Consider the following 17,570-nt stretch of genomic DNA (forward strand, 5'->3'; position numbering starts at 1 on the left):
TAGAAGAAATGAAATCTTCATAATTGTTTTAATTTATGACTTAGAAATATTTCTAAACAAAAAAAAAACAAACAAAAAAAACAACAAAGAACAAAAACAAAGTAAGAATCTTTTATTTTTCTTGACAATCGCTTGAAAAAGTCATAATCGGTAAAAACCGCGGATTTTAACAAAATGCCTCCGTCTAACTGACCTTTCCTCAGACATGTTTTATCTGCCAAAATCCGAGATGACCTATATAGTGTCTACCAAACAGAAGAGCAGCAGCAGGAGGAGGAGCAGGTTTGAGCTCAGACATGATGAAGTCAATAAATAAGGACCGCAGAGGCGAGTCGAGAAGAGGATGCTCCCTCCGCCTGTCACCTGTGAGCGTCCCGGACATGTCGGTGCGTGTTTTGCAGCGCGGGTCCTGTAGAGAGCAGTAGATAGTTTGAATAAGTGCGGCTCCTCTTACTGTAAGGCACACAGTGCAGCGGAGGGAGGAGCGACAGCGTGCTGTTTCTTTTTTGGTTCTTTCCACTCCACACGAACACACACGCGCACGGTCGTTGCCGTTCATCCAAACGTAACTGTAGGACAACAAAACAGGAATCAAACTAGGAAGCGTCGTTGGAAAGCGGACAGGAGAGTCTGTTTTTCAAACGGTACGAGGCTCAGCAGTAGTGGCCAGGCGGAGGACTGGCGCTCCGGAGAGCGGAGGTGTGTGTGTGTGGGGGAAGAGCCATCCAGCCCTGCCGCTACACACTTTCTACAGCAACCAGGAGGAACCCGGCTGACTTTTTCTCCCGCTTCGTTTCCGCCTCATGACCCAATTCCCAGGACAGCGTGGGGTCCACGGCGCGCGGGGAAACTGTGGGACGGTAAGTGTTGTTTTCAGGGGGTGGGGAGGGGTTCGAAGCCTCCGGAGCAGCGTGGTCTGCAGGCACTTCGGCGGCGGTAGCTTGTGTAGCCCGGGCTGGTTGTGACAGATCAGACCTACGGCCGACAGACGCACACCCACTCGTACGCGCACACGCATACTGCCTCGCGCATTCACACGGCTTACTACCAGCGGTAGGTTCGTGAGCGGATTGAGTGCTCCTGTTATCACTTCGCCGCTCGTGGATCGCCAGTTGGAGCCCTGCTCTGGTTGGTGTTTTGACGCCGGGATCGGGTGCTGCACTCTGGGCCCAGACTCGGACTGAACTGCCTGCTCTACTCCGGGACTCGCACGCTCCACTCACGCATGCACACGCGCACACACTTGAAGGCAGATGGACCCACTCACCAAATGTTGATGACCACTGTCAGTCAGGCTGCTCAGTTTTCTAATATTGAATAAAAGTTTCCCTCCCTCAGAAGTAGTAGAAACACTTTTATGAGCGTCTGAAAAAATGCTTTAGTTGTAAGGTTTGTGTCCAGTTCTTTAACAATGTTTTATATTAATGCAAACTAACTTAAAGGTAATTTGCATTTAGTCACAAAGTTCTCTAAAAGGTTATGTGCTGCATGTTGCATAATGAGTCATATAATGCTCACAGTCTGCCCGTTTTATTGAATGCCTTGTTCCTGTAAAAGCATTTGAGTTCGCTGACATTTTCAAGTTACAACTCCAGACTTTAAACTTGTTTCTATAGGGTTATGTGTTATAAACTAACACAATACATAATTGCGAAGTAAAATGAATAACATGGAGTTTAAAATTGTTTGAAAATGGAATCCGAGAAGTTTGGCGTGCAGTTGTATTCATTCCCAGACTTTGACTGGGTCAGTCTCATATCAACTTGCTTTGATTTAAACCTTTCTGTAGTAGCCGTGGTTGTGTGCTTAGGACTGTTGTCCTGCTGACAGACGAATCAGTCTTTTGCAGCCTTAAGCATGTTTTCTTCCAGGATTGCCCTCTGTTGCTGCCCTGCATCCCTGTCCATTCTGAACAAACTTTGCCTTGTGTTTAGTTGATGCTGTCATCACCATACATAATAGTTTTCTTTCAGTAATATGTGCTCCATTGCACGATTGCATAAAGTCAAGGTTTGCGGAATACGTGACTAACAGTTTTCCCGCCAACTGGTTCTCTCAGCTGTGGTTTTCTGTAAATTACACACAAATACATGCTTTTCCATTTAAGAGACTTCTGAAGACACTTGCTTTGATTGGACTTTCTTTAGGCATATCAGAGTAAAAGGGGGTGAATTATGCAAGTCAAACTTTTCTAATTTGTATTTTTCAAAACGTATTAAACCATGTGTTTTCCTTCTACTTTCTAATTACGCATCATATGTCACATACAGTTTTAATATAATGCATTAAGGTTTGTAATTGTAATGTCACAACATGTGAAATTTATTATGAATACTTTTGCAAAGCATTAAGCTTATTGAATAACAGAGAGACACCACCTTCTTGCAAGTTTTTCTCACCATGAATTCAGAGAACATTTTAATGTTGCCAAGGGAAAATTTAGTCACACTCTCTGCTTTCCCTTCCGTCCCCATCTCCTTAACCCAGACCAGAGGAGAATCCTCGAACAAATCAATCGCAACATAAATGCAGATCAGAAATATATTGGCCATCATTTGCCTCACACATTTGCAACCGTTTCCCCTTTAAAAGTCCTTGTCCCTGCACCACAGGCTGTGTAATAATTAAATCGCTCAGTGTTAGCACTCAATTCAAACTCGTGAAAGGGTGTGAGCTCTCTGAGCGCTGCTGCTTTAATTTCATTTTGGAGTGTGCAGAGAGATGGTGACAATCTAAGGGCTGCGTGCTGCTACTGCGGCCGAATTCAGGACGCAACAGATGCACCTTAGCAGAGTGCCGTTAACTCTGCAAGGTGAAAACAGTAGGAAATAAATGGCAGGATGAGCATTAAAACCAAATAGATTCAGTCTATATGGCTTAAATTAAGTAACTTTTATGTCCTGCCCCTCTTCATTAATCATTAACCATCAGTATAAATCCAGCCTTTCTATTTCTGGGTTGATGATTAGCCCTGTCTAGGTCTGTCATTCACATATTGCTCTCTGATGGAATAATCCATTGACTATTTTCTAGCAAGTCTTTTAGAGCTAATCTTTGATATTCTGTAATTCAAAATTTAATATGTAGGTCTTGTTCTTTGTTTGGTGCAGAAATATTTCGATACTTCCCGGAAAAACACTTGGAAAATGCTCGCTTGGTTTCTGACGTAGTGATGTAACAGGGTAGCGTGAGGAAAAAACGAGGATGGATGGAGCCCCATGTGACCTGGCCTCGTCTCCTCCTCTTTTCCTCAAGGCCATGACTCCTTGTCGGAGATGAGGGTGACCTTATTCGGTCCCTCCTAGAATGCCGCTCTCCAGAAGGGCCTCTCTCTCCGTGACCTTTTCTGTGTGTCTTATTTCCTCCTCTTCTCCTTTCTAAATCACCTACTGCTCTGCGGTAGGGCGTGAGCGATCAACGCTTAGATCTGTAGCGCATCCTCTTATGTAACTCTGTGCTCTGCTCTGTTTCTGATGTTCAGTGATGTCAGAGCTTGGAGAGGCAGACGGGATGCTGGAAAATCCAATGTGTCAGGACATGTCCATGCGCGAAAGGCTTAATTTCACATCTGTTTCCAGGGCTGGCTTTAAAAGTAAAGCACTGGATAATGAACATAGTTTGATTGGCTCTTTATTGTAGTATCTTGGTATGAAAAATGCCACTGACATGACACCAGCATTATGTTTGGAAATGCCTCAGTTGTTGTTTCAGTTGTGGGTAAGAGGTTGGCAGGCAGAGATTTCACTCAGGGATGGGTGCTGGAAAAAGGTTGCTGTTAATATAAAGATAGGTAATGGACAGTTGAGTGGAAGAAAGAAAGATAATGTAAAAAGCAACAATAACTGCCTCCTGCATGAGTATCAAACTGTACTGACACAGTCAGTGTCCAACTCAACTGAATCAAGTGGCTGAATCCGCAGGTACCACATTCTATGAAGCTCAGCTAAAAAAATCATTTCTTTTGCAGTGTTTAGGGACTAACGCCCCAAAAAGTTGCAGGTCACTGACCCTTGTTGCCACTGTTTTTTTTCTTTTCTTTTTTCCTCTTTAATCTTTTTAGTTTTATGTATTTATTTTGTCCTGTAAACTTGGGTGCGCTGGACTCCAGAGATGATAAATCATCGTTGGAATTTCACGTCCCATATTTTCCGTGAAATGCAAACACTGCTTGTTAGTGTTTTCCGACCCTGGTTCTCACGGCCTGCCGCATAATTAATCCATATATTTGGAAAAAAACAAAACAAAAACAAATTCTCTTCATCTTAAAATACACATTGAAGTTTAAAGTTATTAGGATGTAATCAGATAAACATAATTTCATATTGAAAATGTGATAGAGGAACTTTTCACATTTGCTGGAAATATTTAAAAACTGTGTAAAATTGATCACCAATTGCATGGTGGCTGATTTGTAAAAGTGTGGAAGAAGAAAGTGCACAAGCATCAAGTACTTTAAAGAAATACTTCTTGTTACTGTAATGAAAAAAATTCTAAATGGTTTTCCCTTGAAAAAAGTAGATAAAAAAATACTTCTGCTATGAACTCATAAAAATAGGAAAGTTTTATCAAACTTTTACTTTTTTATTTCACTAAATTGCCCTCAATAATATGGATGTTTGTTTTAATTTATTACATAAAACAAACAAAAAAAAAAGAACATATGGTTGTTGCCAAAGATTCTTGCACTTGTAAGTGACGGATTTCAGCAAATCAGTGAAAAGTTGAGTGAAAGGAAAACATGTGACGGAATAAGGTGCACGAGGAACTACGGCATCTGTAGTTTTGAGAAGATTGTGAAGCAAAAAAGATGTAAGTCGCATGGTATAGACTGTACTTGTGTTTTGATAAAACTTTAGCACAAAATGTGTAAAATACAAAAAATCTTTTAAATCTGATGTAAACATCGATGCAAAAGACGAGACAAAAACAAGATAACCATATCTGCTATATTTTTAAGTGGAAGAATTCAATATAAGATTATTTTGTAAGTAGAATATTCAGCTGATTGAGTGAAAATAAAATATTCTGTATGCTCTGTAGCCTTTCTGTCATGAAGGAAATTACAAGTGGTTTCCTGCTGTAATATTTGGCACCAAGGATAAAGTCATTTGGCAAGTCAAACTACAGTAAGAGAAAGGAATGCGGCAAATCTTCCTGTATGTTGTTGTTGCTGGGATTTTTCTTCCGCACGAAAGCGTCACTGCTGATAAGCACGCCATCATGGCGAACGCAAGAGATTATCAGCAGGCTTCGCACAGACCTTCTCACAGACCAACCGAGGGTCCCACTGTCACTGAATTAATGAAACATCAGCCCTCTGGCACACAAACACACTTTGAGAGGCATTACATCAGATCTCAGGCAGGCAGCAAGCTCTAGGTTTGTGGTTTGTTTGTTTTCAATTTGGCTCCTCCCTATTCTTTTTTCCTCGTAGTAAGTTGAGTTTCATTTTATTCTGTTAGAAGGGTTTCAGTTGTGTCTGTTGAGCAGCGGTTTCAACGCAGATGGTTACCACAACCCTCCCACCCCCCGGCTTATCTGTCGCTACGTCTTCGTGCCATCAAACAACTCCTTTGAGGCAGCAGGGATAATAAACTGGCAAAACTGACATTATTGGCCAAAATGGGTAAGAAAGAGGGATTATTACGCTGCCACCTTTTGCTCTTATTAGCACGAGTCAACTTGGCTCTGCTGAAACACCACTGGGGCCGCTCAGAAACTGGCTTTTCATCAATGGGAATGCTTGGCACCGGGAGCCAGGAGGTTTCCCTTTGCCAGGATGACATTTGTTGGAGCAGCACTGCCTTCGCTCTGTGCCTGCTAGGGCCATTTTGGTTAATGAAAGTGGCGGAGGAGTGAAGTCACTGCTTCATTTGTAGATATGGTTTAAAAAAAAAAACAACTCCCAACACTATAAAGCGGCTAATTTTCCTTCTGTCATAAACAACGCGATGTTGTGGAATACTAGCGCTGTCTTTCGAGAGTCAGTATTGCAGTGGCAATAACATCTTCAGATTCTGTTTACCTCCAGGGCCACAAATAATCAGCTAACAATCAAGAAGTTCCTTCCTTCAGATGGATTAGGAAAGAGCACTGAAAATAAAGTGAGAAAAGGTGTATATTTATTCATTGTTAAGTGCAACACTCACCAGTGAGCAGATGTCACTCATGTATCCCTTTTGTATTTCCTTAAAATGATGCTTTGAGTCTTTGAGCTCAAGTTTGGCTGTTAACATCAAAGCATCGCTAAGATCTAATCTCACTTCCTGTCTGATAGTGCTGAGAGTTGTGATTGGCGCTGATGAACCGTTTCAGGAAACAACAATTGATGGCAAATTCATTCAGGCTTTTGTCATCCATGTCAAACAAAGTAGATATATATAAAATAAATCTTAGACACATGGTGATGTTATGTACGCAAATAAATCACTTAGAAACGCCTTCCATGTTCTACATCCCTTTGCAATTCAACTGATGAATAAAAAAACATAACTGATAGACGGTGAGCACAACGGTTGAAGAGTTAGACCCTGAATAGGTGGGTTGCGGGTCCGCTTCCAGTTTTGTCCACCTGTTGTCGTGTCCTTGGGCAAGACACTTCACTCACCTTGCCTGCTGGTGGTGTCATATGCAGCTGTGGCTACTATCTAGTAGCCTGTCGTTGTTCGTGACGTTGATGAATTGGTGCATTATTCATGCAAAACAAAACTTTTGACAGAAAAATAAAAAACACATTTGTTTTATTTTATTATACTTGTATGCTATTTTGTACTTTATTCATCTGATGTGTCCAGATAAAATAGACAACCTTAAATTATGGATCTGCTTAACTTAAAAAAACAAAAGCAGGTTTATCTTCAAACCAGCAAAAATGTTGCACTTGAGTGGTTCTGTGGTGGCTACTACTCAAAGACTTTATATCATTTGGCCTTATATTAGTGCAGACAAGCAAAGAGAATAGATTACTTTGAAGAGATTATCCTAATAGGGAGTTTAATGCTGTTGCATTGCTCCTGTCCCACTGTATAGTTGAATAGCAACTAACCCGGATTACCTTCATTTCGGGAAAAAAAAAAAAAAGATTCGATTTTCCTGTAAAGCTACTGTTGCTCGAATTCCCTTCAACCCCTGAATTAGAAGCTGAATGCGTTTCCTATGGAGGAGAAAAGCTGCATTTTTATTGCTCCTGATTTTGTAATCTGTCACACTTGAGGGACTCTGAATGGCCCTGTTCCACTGCCCAGTTGGTTTGGAAAGCTTTGGAAATCCCTCTTTGATCCATTGTGTGTGTTTTTTTTATTATTATTATAATCTTGTATCAGGATTGTGGTTTTAACCCACTGGTTGTGTCATGCACCTACAATACTGGTGGGAAAGACCCAAAGAAGTGTTGTGGTGCCACAGTTGGTGGTTTAAGTGGAAACATTCAGGTTTTCTATAAGGAAACTGTGGGGATCAGTGGATGAAGCTGTTCTACAACAGAAATCTTCTGGGACAGATATTACCTCAATATGATTTGGTCATATTAATAATTCACCCCAGTATTATGATAGGATCTGAGACGGGACATTTTTTTTTATTTTTTATCGAAATTTAGGATGACTACGTATGACATTATATAAAACCCTTTTATAAACGTCATTTTTTTGTTTTAAAAATTAAATTAAAAAAGTAAAAAACCAGCCGCAAACACTAATTTAATGTGACTTGATTCTCCATTAGCCATGATTCAGTATGTTTTGATTTAACTCGGAGTAATGTGATTTAATTTAGTGGGCTAAACAATGCAATAGGCAAAAAATTAGGATTTAGAACTAAATGAGAAAAATTATTTTAAAAAAAAGTTCCACATCTTATTCTTGTATTTTTCATACTTAAGGAGAAAGAAAATAAATCTGAAATCTGTCTGAGCACATCAAAGCTATTTAAAATCAGTTAATCTCAGTTAATGCTATACCTGTGTGAAAACTTCTATGCTGAAAAGAGCTTTCTGTCTCATTAGTCAGTCTTTTCCTTGCTTTCACTTCCAGTTTGATTATTAACATGAAATTGAAATAATTAACTGACTTCCAGTTTCAGTATGTTCAGCAATGACAATTTTTTGTTTTGCTTTCGGTGCAGATCTCTTATAATATACAGCAGGCTGCTACCTGAGCCAGAGTCTACCCCCCCCGATCGCAGTGCCACGTCTGTTTTTTACAGTCTGAGACTTTTTTCCTTCTGACTGTGAATGAATGCAAGATGTTTCCCTGGTTGAGGAATTAGACGTTGGTTTATGTTATGACTACCAGTGAGGTCAAAGATCAGCTGAGTTTAGCTGGGTTACCTTGAAGCATGACTCCATGGTGACCTGGGCCTCTCTGTTAGTGCACACCAAGCATTTTTTTGTTTGAGGAAACTTTCGTTGTCCCCTCCCACCTCTCCCCCAACATCATATGTCCAAACCTTTCAGAATGAGGCATGTGCACCAGCGGTGGTTACTTTACTCTCTCTGCTTATATAGAGCAAATTGTGTTTGACAGAAAATGAAGTCAGACACAAGCTGAGCCCAGAAAATTGCATTTGTTAATGAAATTACCAGCTCCAAGGTCTCCGAGTCGGTTCCTCAGAGCGGAGGCTTTATTTAGGCGGCTTGTGGTAAAAAATAATGAGAAATTTGTTTGTCATTAAGTTACAACTGCAGGTGGGTGTGGTGTAGGTTGCAGGGAGGATGCTTGATAACAGGAAACAAAAGTGAGTCACCTTTCAGTTTATTATAACAATGCCTGTGGTTTATCACCCTTCATTTCTATTGTTAGTATTACATCTATTATCATGCATTTTCAGATGGTAAAAGTCTTGATTTCTAAGCTTTTTTTTTCATTATGAACTACATACTTTCATGTTTCAGATCATAAAATGCATTTTAAACTCAGATATGAGTTAAATACAGAAAATAATTTTCAGGTAATAATTTTAATAAGAGAAAACGGCTTTCTAAACCAATCTGTTACTGTAATTGTAATAATTTCCCCAGATTCCTTACACCTGATAGCTTTTTTGTTGCATTGAGGTGCAAACATGATTACCGAACCTCAAAACTTGATTATTCAAATTTTTATTCATGATCTAATTTTCAAGAATGCTGAGGAAGAAAACCACAAGCATGTAAGTGGAACAGCAAGACAGTTTACAGTGAACACACGAGGTAAATCCAAGTCACGGTGCACGTCAGCCTTTGCACCATGGCTTTGAAAAGTGTCTCACCATATGCAGGTGCTGTTAAAGTAAAAGGAAGTACTTTAAAATAGCACAACATAACACGAGTTCATCTGATAGTATTATTCAGGTAGGATTGCCCTTATATGAAATGCAGTTGCTGATAAAGTGAGAGATCTTGAACTTGTTATTTTTTTCCCTGGCTCTGGTAGCCTTTATTCATCAATTGAGGAAGATATGGAATAACATGGCTGGGAATCTAAGTTCCACTACTTGTGTTTTCAGTCCAAAGAATATTTTTTAAAAAACTTCTATGTTTTATATGTATATAAAACGGGCCATTGTCCTCTTTTTTTTTGTGAGCAAAGTTTTTGACCTTGGAACTTTTGGGTGAATAACTGTCTTGCCTCGTCTCTTTCTTATCTTTGAATTATGAACTCTGATCTTATCTGAGACAACTGCTGCCCGTGGTATTTTAGAGGTTCTTTAATATCTGCCTGAATGACTCCTTGATGCACTCACTCTTTGAGAAATCTTGGTAGACTGACCCACTCTGGGGGAGAGTTACCACTCTTTAATGCTTTCATCCATAACGATAGGTGCAAGTGACTTTGTTTCTTATCCTAATTTATTAAGATGTGTTGCTTTTTGTGATCTCCTCAAGAAGCAACACTATTTGAGTGATATCTTGATACTAGTGGTGAGGCAGTAATTGGGTGTAGTGTACACATTTGAATTCGGCTTCAGAAATGCGTTTAATGGCAGTCCGTGATTTAATTATGGGATAATTACTTTGTGACATGGACTACTTTGATTAATAATCAAGTTACCATATTCCAATACCTACCTATAGGCAATTTGCATAGAGCAAGAAATTAGTCATGCTATTGGACAAACTCGGAGTATCCAGTGAAAATCTGTGTATGAAAACAGTCAAACTCTGGACAGAAAGATTCAAGACCAGGATTTGAACCTGAAAAACTCTTGTTTAAGGCCACAGTGCTAACCACTGCTCAACCATGCAGCCAGTAGTAAAATGCATGATTACATAAAACGTGTGTTTCTGAGTCAGAGTTCAGTTGGGTAAGAATGGACTCTGAGATTTAAGGTTTGGGGTCATTCCTGAAGGAGATGAAACAGAACATAGTTTATGTGCTGGATGACTTAGATCCTGTATGATACTTAGTGTTTTCTTTCTGCAGGGAGTAGTTTGGATGAATTGTAGATGAAGTCATTCTCAGCAGTCCTCATCAATAACTTATGATGACACTCTTAACAGCTTTGCACATCAAGACTGACATTTTTGTCCATGGCCATTGGCAAAAAGCTCAAGCTCAGTTAGATTGGATCGAGAGCTGCAAATATAAGTTTTGATGAAAGTTGTGCTTACATATTTTTGAAAAACTGCTTTTCAAAAAAAAATAAAAACTCTGAGGAAGAGGCCTGCTTGCCGATTAAAACGTGTAACAATTCAAATCAGCATTTGAATCATTACAATTCAAATGCACCTTATCAAAGGTGCTGAAAGGGACCATATTATAGGTGGGATAAGGTGCCTTTATCCCGCCTTTGGGGGGATAAAGCACTGGTTACAATAAACCCAACAACATGTTTCTATCCATACCTGTTGCTTGCCAAGAAGTGGGATGGAGGGCGCCAAAGTGGGAGGTCCAGAATGCAAAGTTAATGCCAAGCTCCCAGAGGCGTTGGCGCGCGCCTTTCCTTGTGCATGTGTGCACCCATTTGCACAAGATCTCGGAGACTTGCTGATCTGGCAGACGGACACATTCCTCACACGAGTTGTCTCAACTCCTGCCAGTTGCCTAATATTGGTGGAAAGTCCAAACTCATTCAGTTTCCTGTAGGTATTATCATTGATGAACCCTATAGGTATCAACACGGATCTGTTGGGTACATACATACATGTGTGAGCAGTGTATCTTGACATTCTTGAGGTGTGTGCTCTGTATTTCTGTACCGCATTTGAGCGTTTGATCTCGGAGACAGGCTCGTGTTTCCCTGAATGTGGCTGGCCCAGAAACTCAGTATTCAAATGGGGGGCCTCCAGGATGTGATAAGTGCGCACTATCGCCTTGAGGTGCTTTTAGCCTCAGTGACCGCTGGACACCGAGATGTGAGCGAGCTGCACACTATTGTCTCAGATTGCACAGAATCTTATTGACAAGTCTTTTCACGCCACAAGTAACTCATGAAAGCAGCTGTTTTTTATTTTTTTTATTTTTCATCTAATCATACCTGAAATAAAACATTTCTCTTTAAATACACAAAGAAAGAATAAGCTGGAAGCCACAATAGGGAGGTAAGCGAGACTGAGCAATCTGTTCGAAAAATAGGGGAAGTTATTCATGGAGCTTCACCTTGTAGTGTAATGTTCCTCTGGGAGTCAACGCTGACAGCGGCATCCTCTTATGTCTCAGGAGACCTGGAGTCTTTGGAAGAAAAGACTGTAGGCCACGGCCACCTGGCAGTGAAATGCCAGCAGTCTGACACCATGCTGTGCACTGTTGAAAAAGAATGAGGCAACAAACCCACTGCCATGGAAACTCAAAAATCTTGTTTTTCCTTTCAATATTTGATATAAATTGAACTCTTATCTGAAACTTGCCTTTTCCTACTTTTATAGCAGTGATTGATTGATCAGAAACCCATTCAGGAACATACTTGACAGGGGTGTGAAAGAGAGCTATCACAGAGTGTTTTGCTGTGTAACTGCCCGGCTTGAACGATGAGGCTGAAAGGAGGCTCAGATCGGAGTTTGTGTTGTCCAGCCAGCAACCCTGCCCCGTGTCCAGGCTGGCTGAAGTCCTGCTGGAGCCCTGGAAATGACAGACCCTTCCCTAATTCCACATCTAGTCCCAGAGTCAGCAGCAGACATGACCCTGCAGAGTGAGCATGCCAAAAGCAGATGATTCGAAACAAGTTGGACTGTTTGTGTCGTATCAAGTGTTTGCACTGAAAAAACATAGTTCACAGTCCATTAGATTCACTTGTGTTTCCTGTGTGTGTGTTTATGTCAAGTGTTAGCTGATGGAAGGGGAACCCAGATACACTCTTTCACTTTCCTCCCTGCATGTGTTGCTTTAGCTGGAACTTTCACACAACTGCTGCCTAGTTGAGCATCATTTGAAAATCCCCAATGGTGTGTGTGGAGGGTATACATAGTCATTTCTACAGCTTTTTCTTTTCTGTTGTTTAGTTAGCTCCCAAAAGTTATTTTCGTTTCAAGAAATATGTGGAAATAAAAAAGTGCAAGGACATAGCTGCCAAGAGTGCTGCTGAAAGCTGCTGAAGAATCATGACCTTATATCTGCGACACTGAATTCAAAACGTCTACTGTTCCAAGTCGGGTTCTTGAACGAATATTTTTTTGGGTGATTTATGTATTGAGGAGGATGAAGTCAGGAGCAGTAAACCAGGACCCCATCATGGTGGGAGGGTGAGGTGTGGTTTAAAAGATCTCTGTGGGGAGACCAGTCAGCTTGTAAATTACCGCTATGGAAAATAACCACTTTGAACCAAAAATGATGTTTCAAAACACTTACATTCTGGCAAGATTCTGCTAAATACTGTAATTTCTCCTATTGTTCTGACTGGCATTGTTGAACTGTTCAGCCAGTATTCTGAAAATGTAAATAGTATGACTGAGCTGGAAATGCTCCCACGAAAACAGACTGGGTGCATTAATAAGGGAAGACGGCAAGAAACTTGGGTTAATTGGAGGAATTATAGAAATCCACAGCATGTGAAAGACACAGCAACCATGTGGAAGAAGGCGTAACATGTTTTTAAACTTAGATTTCAGTTTACACAAAAAATGTGACCTTCACCGGGCAGCTATGAGCTACTTTCTACAAATAAAGTTACATTTTGCCATTTCAATGTGACTGAAAGTAAAAAAAAAAAAAAGTTCAGATAGTATGAAAGTGTTCAGATTATGACATAGGTACCATTTACAGTTCCCTTCCCCCCCACCCATGTACGTTTCTTTGCTACACTTGCAGCCTTCTCTTCAAAGGAAACTCATGGCTGTTCAAACATACATTACAATGTAACAGACATGTGGTGTGTAAGCAACTCTGAATTGTCTTAACAGCATATCCCCACTACCTTTTTTCAAACATGTGTGACGTGGAAATAGTTAGCAGTGAGACACTTTTCTCCTCATTATTGCACAGACTGGCAACATCAATAAAAAAGTTCAAAGTTTAAAGTGTGGTATTATGTTCCCACTGGTCATATAATGTATGGCCAGCAGCTGTATGCACACTGAAACCTCTAAACCTAGTTCTAAAAATTAATATATGGTGTAAGAGAAAAAAGAATGTCTTAGCGTTTTATATTCAGATAAGAATGCATCAACAGGTTTTATTATTAGTATTTCACAGCAATGCTTTTGCAGAGCTTAAATTATTGATTACTGAGCTGACTATTGAAGCACAGCCTTCTCATTAAGCATGCAGATGCACACATACAGTGCATGTGTCTGGTTTGCACAGTGCCCATAAAAAAGCCCAGAGAGAATTCAAAACAGCTGGCAGCCAGGCCCAGCAGGGTGTGTTTTCTTGCTCCACTTATTGCCATTTAGCGGCGTATTCTTTCTCAGGCTGGCATGCTGGTGTTTAGCAGTTTTCACTCTGTAAATTTAAGTCTTGTGGCACTGCATTGGATTGGAATGCATGAGTGCAGCTTAAGTGAAAAAGTCTGAGATCGTTCTTACTGTAGATTAGAGGTGGTGGGGAGAATTAGAGAGGAGTTGAAGAGAGAAAGTTTTGAGTAGAAAATGGGTCAGACATCTGAGAGGCATGCGTTTCCTTTTTTTTTTTCTTTTTTTGCAAAGAGCGTCGAAACAAGAAACGCTTGCATCTATTTCTCTCTCTTTCCTTTTTCTGGCTCTAGATTAGCATGGATGTTTTTCTAGACTCCCCTTTGACTGTTTGGGGAAAAAGTTGGAAAAGAAGAGAAAATTATTATGCTTGGCATGCTTGGCATGTCTGCAGAGGGCGAGCATTAATTTGGACTCAGCCCAGCTGATCAATCTCCACCTTGGCTCTGTTACAGCACTGAGCGAGAGTGTTTGTATGTGACCAAGGCCACACATAACAGCTAAGCCAACCTCACCATTCTACAAGTAAAGCTCTCTGGATTAATTCCACATGGAAATTACCTTTTTTACACAGAGCCGAGGAGAAAAACAAAATCGGATTAGAGCATTAATTTGTGCGAAGGGGCTATGTGTCGGATCCATATGTTATGAAGTAAACAATTTTTTGAAACACTTCAGTTAAACTCCTCACTGTAAAATCTAGAGTCGGGCAGAGACCAGGTTCTTACACTAAAGCAGACGCAGTGTGATTTGCATAATATGCAAACATATGGAGGTGATTCCGATGGTGGTTTGGTGAAGTGTCAAAGAGCCTAGAACATTTCCCCTTTAAGGATTTCCTTTGGCATGGAGAGCACTTAACTGGCTTCTGTTGGAGGGTTTCGGTCGTAGGCATGGCAGCCTGAGTCCCCTCTGACTTCGTTCTGCTGTAAACCCACAGGAGAGGAAGCTGTAAAGTGTGTTTGTATTTATGTTGTAACGAGATTACTCCACGGTTTAATTCAGGAATTCCGACTATGAAATTTGTTGTATAATCACATCAAGCAAAGTCTCTCTCTCTCTCTCTCTCTCTTTTTTTTTTTTTTGTTTAACCGTTACTTTGGTATAGTGCCTTTACTGTTTGCGGTTTGGTTGGTGCCTTGTTGGCAAGCTCATTTAACTCTGTTCCCTTTTAAAACTATGAGTCAACTGCACAAATTGGTACCAGTACCTGCTGATGCTATAATGCCTCTGGATTTTTACCAAAATGCATTTTGGTGATATCTTTTTTTTAATTTTTTTAATATATTTTTTTCATTTTCAAATGCATCCGTCAAAGGCAAGGCTTTCAACCGACTGGAAAAACTCATTAAAACATGGATTTTTTTGAATTTCCTGTGCACACCAGAGTTCCCACTATCTCTCTATAAAGTCTATATAGTTTTTTTTTTTTTTTTTAGGTCTTGCTAAGTTTGATAATTATAGTTATCCATCTAGTTATTTTTTTCAGAAGCTCCACATCTGTAGGATAAGGTTATTCCACATCTGATATTCTATTGTGAAATGTTCCATTTACAAGTGTTGAAAATGACTAAGGATATGATACATTTTTCAATTTTTTTATTCCGTTAAAGAAGATGAAATACTGAAAAAGGACATTCCATGTCGTTGTGAACCTAAAAATTGGGGTAAAGCCTTGTTTTAATGATTCAAATCAGAGCTAACTTATTAGCAAAGGGTTCTAGACACTGTTCACTTTTTTTCGTTTTCTAAAGAGAGGAGAGGTTTTTGCCCTCATTTGGCTGTCGTACACATTTAAGCTTGAAGCAGGAGAAAGGGTAGCGGAAGAACTTCTTTACTACTCATTCTCCCTCAACAGAAATATATGCACTGTGTTTGGCATCTCATTAAAAATAACTTTAAACCACGGGAAAGGTGCAATGGTAAAATTTTAGGGGTTTACAAACCGCAAGCTATGAAAACTGCAGCATGTCTTAAATGGACAACTGGCCCATTCATAACTGTCAGATACTTAATTTTTTCAACAGACTTATTATTTTTTTTCTTTATACTACAGGGTTCTTAATATGGAAAGGTATTTAATTTAATTTGAGTATTTCCCAGGTTTGAAGTAACACAGCAAAACAAAATAATAAGAATGGGGGAAAAAGTTTACATATCCAGATTTAATTTCCCATCCCATCCAAATACTTTGTCCTTTCTTCTTTCCTCTATGTCCCTTCCTCCTTCATGTCTTAAGTCTTTTTAGTGTGTCAAACTTCCATTTATATCTGTCTGTCATACGTTAATGGTGAAAAAAACGGATAACTTTTCTAAAGAAATTCTCAGGAGACTGATCTGAGGTAATCATGCACTTACCCACATTTTGAGTACTCCAGGCATTACTTGTTTGCCTTCTTGCGTTATATAACTGTAGCTTTGACGTGCCCGCATTAAAGACTGACAACATTTCTGTGAGTGCTACGTGTGTGGTTACATATTTATCCTCTTCTGGGTGGCCAGGAGCTGGTGTCGCATATGGATTAACCGGGTAATAAGATGCATGTCCACATTGACTTGCCGTAGAGTAGACTGTAACGGCGTGTGAGCAAATGAGCAGTTCCACTCAGACGCAGCCGAAGGTCACATGGGAAACTAAACCTCAATATCTTCGATTTAATGATCCAGATTTTAACAGCCCACCTTTGACCAATTCTGCAGGAATGGATTTTAAAGTGAAGGATCACTGAGGAAGACGATGTCCTTTTCATGCCTCATTATGTTGAAAATTAAAGATGCATACTATCTGCAATGCTAGAAATATTCAACACTTTCTGTATGTGAGAGATCAGTTTCGTTTTGAATTGTGATACTTAAAACTTTTACCTTGACTTAACAGTCAAAAGGGAAATGCCAACATTTGTATTTGAAGATAAATTCACTTTTTTGTTGTTGATGTCTTAAAAAGTATAAACATATTGTTGCAGTGTGTTAGCTGTCACCAGGTATACTTGCTGAAGTGAAACATTGGCTGCCTAAAGACTTCTAGCTTGTCTTCTTCATTCATTGTCCTCAACCAAAGAGCATGATGCTGCCATCACTGTATTTCAATATGGTGCATTCTGGGTAATCTGCTGCATTAGCTTTTGTTCATAAAGGGTGTTTTTAATCAATGCTAACAGTTGAATATTGATCTCAACTTGCTACAGTTATCCATGTATCTTTTACAAGAACTGTTGTGTATTATTGAACAATATAGAACATAAAAACTTGACAAGTATCAGTTGTTAGAATAAGAAAAGGATAAAAACTTCCATCTGCTCAGTTTTGCTTGTGAAGTCTTAACTCCTAAAGGCCGTCAATTCTGGCTCGGGTTTCTTTTGACACAGAGATATATTTGTCGAGAAGAATTATTCCTTTATCTCTTCATACTAAGATAGGATTGTGTTTGGCTGGAGAAGTCATTGGGAAAAGGTGTCGGTGCTGCGAAGCTGTCAGGCTAAATGTCATCTGATTCAGATACGGCAATGTCGCCTTTAACTTATTACTGCTACCAAAGACACTTTTAGAATAGCGAGATTATCGCTGTGTGTACTATGGACCATACTGGTGTCTTTTCTTTGTATTTTGTGAATTTATGAGATGTCTTTTAACAAGCACGCATGAAAGCCAAACATCCTAACTGACAGACTGTGTGCTGAATCTACATTAACACCCTGTACGGGTTTCCTGATTTGTATTGTCCTGTCTGGAAAATATAATGCAATAA

General features: G+C 39.8%; 1 protein-coding gene across 3 annotated transcripts in view; it reads left to right on the top strand.

Annotated features, from left to right (window-relative positions):
* Window positions 1–203: 203 nt before the first annotated feature.
* The window catches only part of LOC129368062 (thyroid hormone receptor alpha), a 117,315-nt gene continuing 99,948 nt past the window's right edge, over window positions 204–17,570 (top strand). For all 3 annotated transcript variants that reach the window (XM_055042887.1, XM_055042886.1, XM_055042885.1), the window contains exon 1: window positions 204–860. The gene's annotated coding sequence lies outside the window, so the exon portion shown is untranslated. The remainder of the gene's footprint in view (window positions 861–17,570) is intronic.

Source organism: Poeciliopsis prolifica, unplaced genomic scaffold (genome assembly GCF_027474105.1).
Source record: "Poeciliopsis prolifica strain line A6 unplaced genomic scaffold, Auburn_PproV2 SCAFFOLD018, whole genome shotgun sequence".
In the NCBI taxonomy this organism is placed as follows: Eukaryota; Metazoa; Chordata; class Actinopteri; order Cyprinodontiformes; family Poeciliidae; genus Poeciliopsis; species Poeciliopsis prolifica.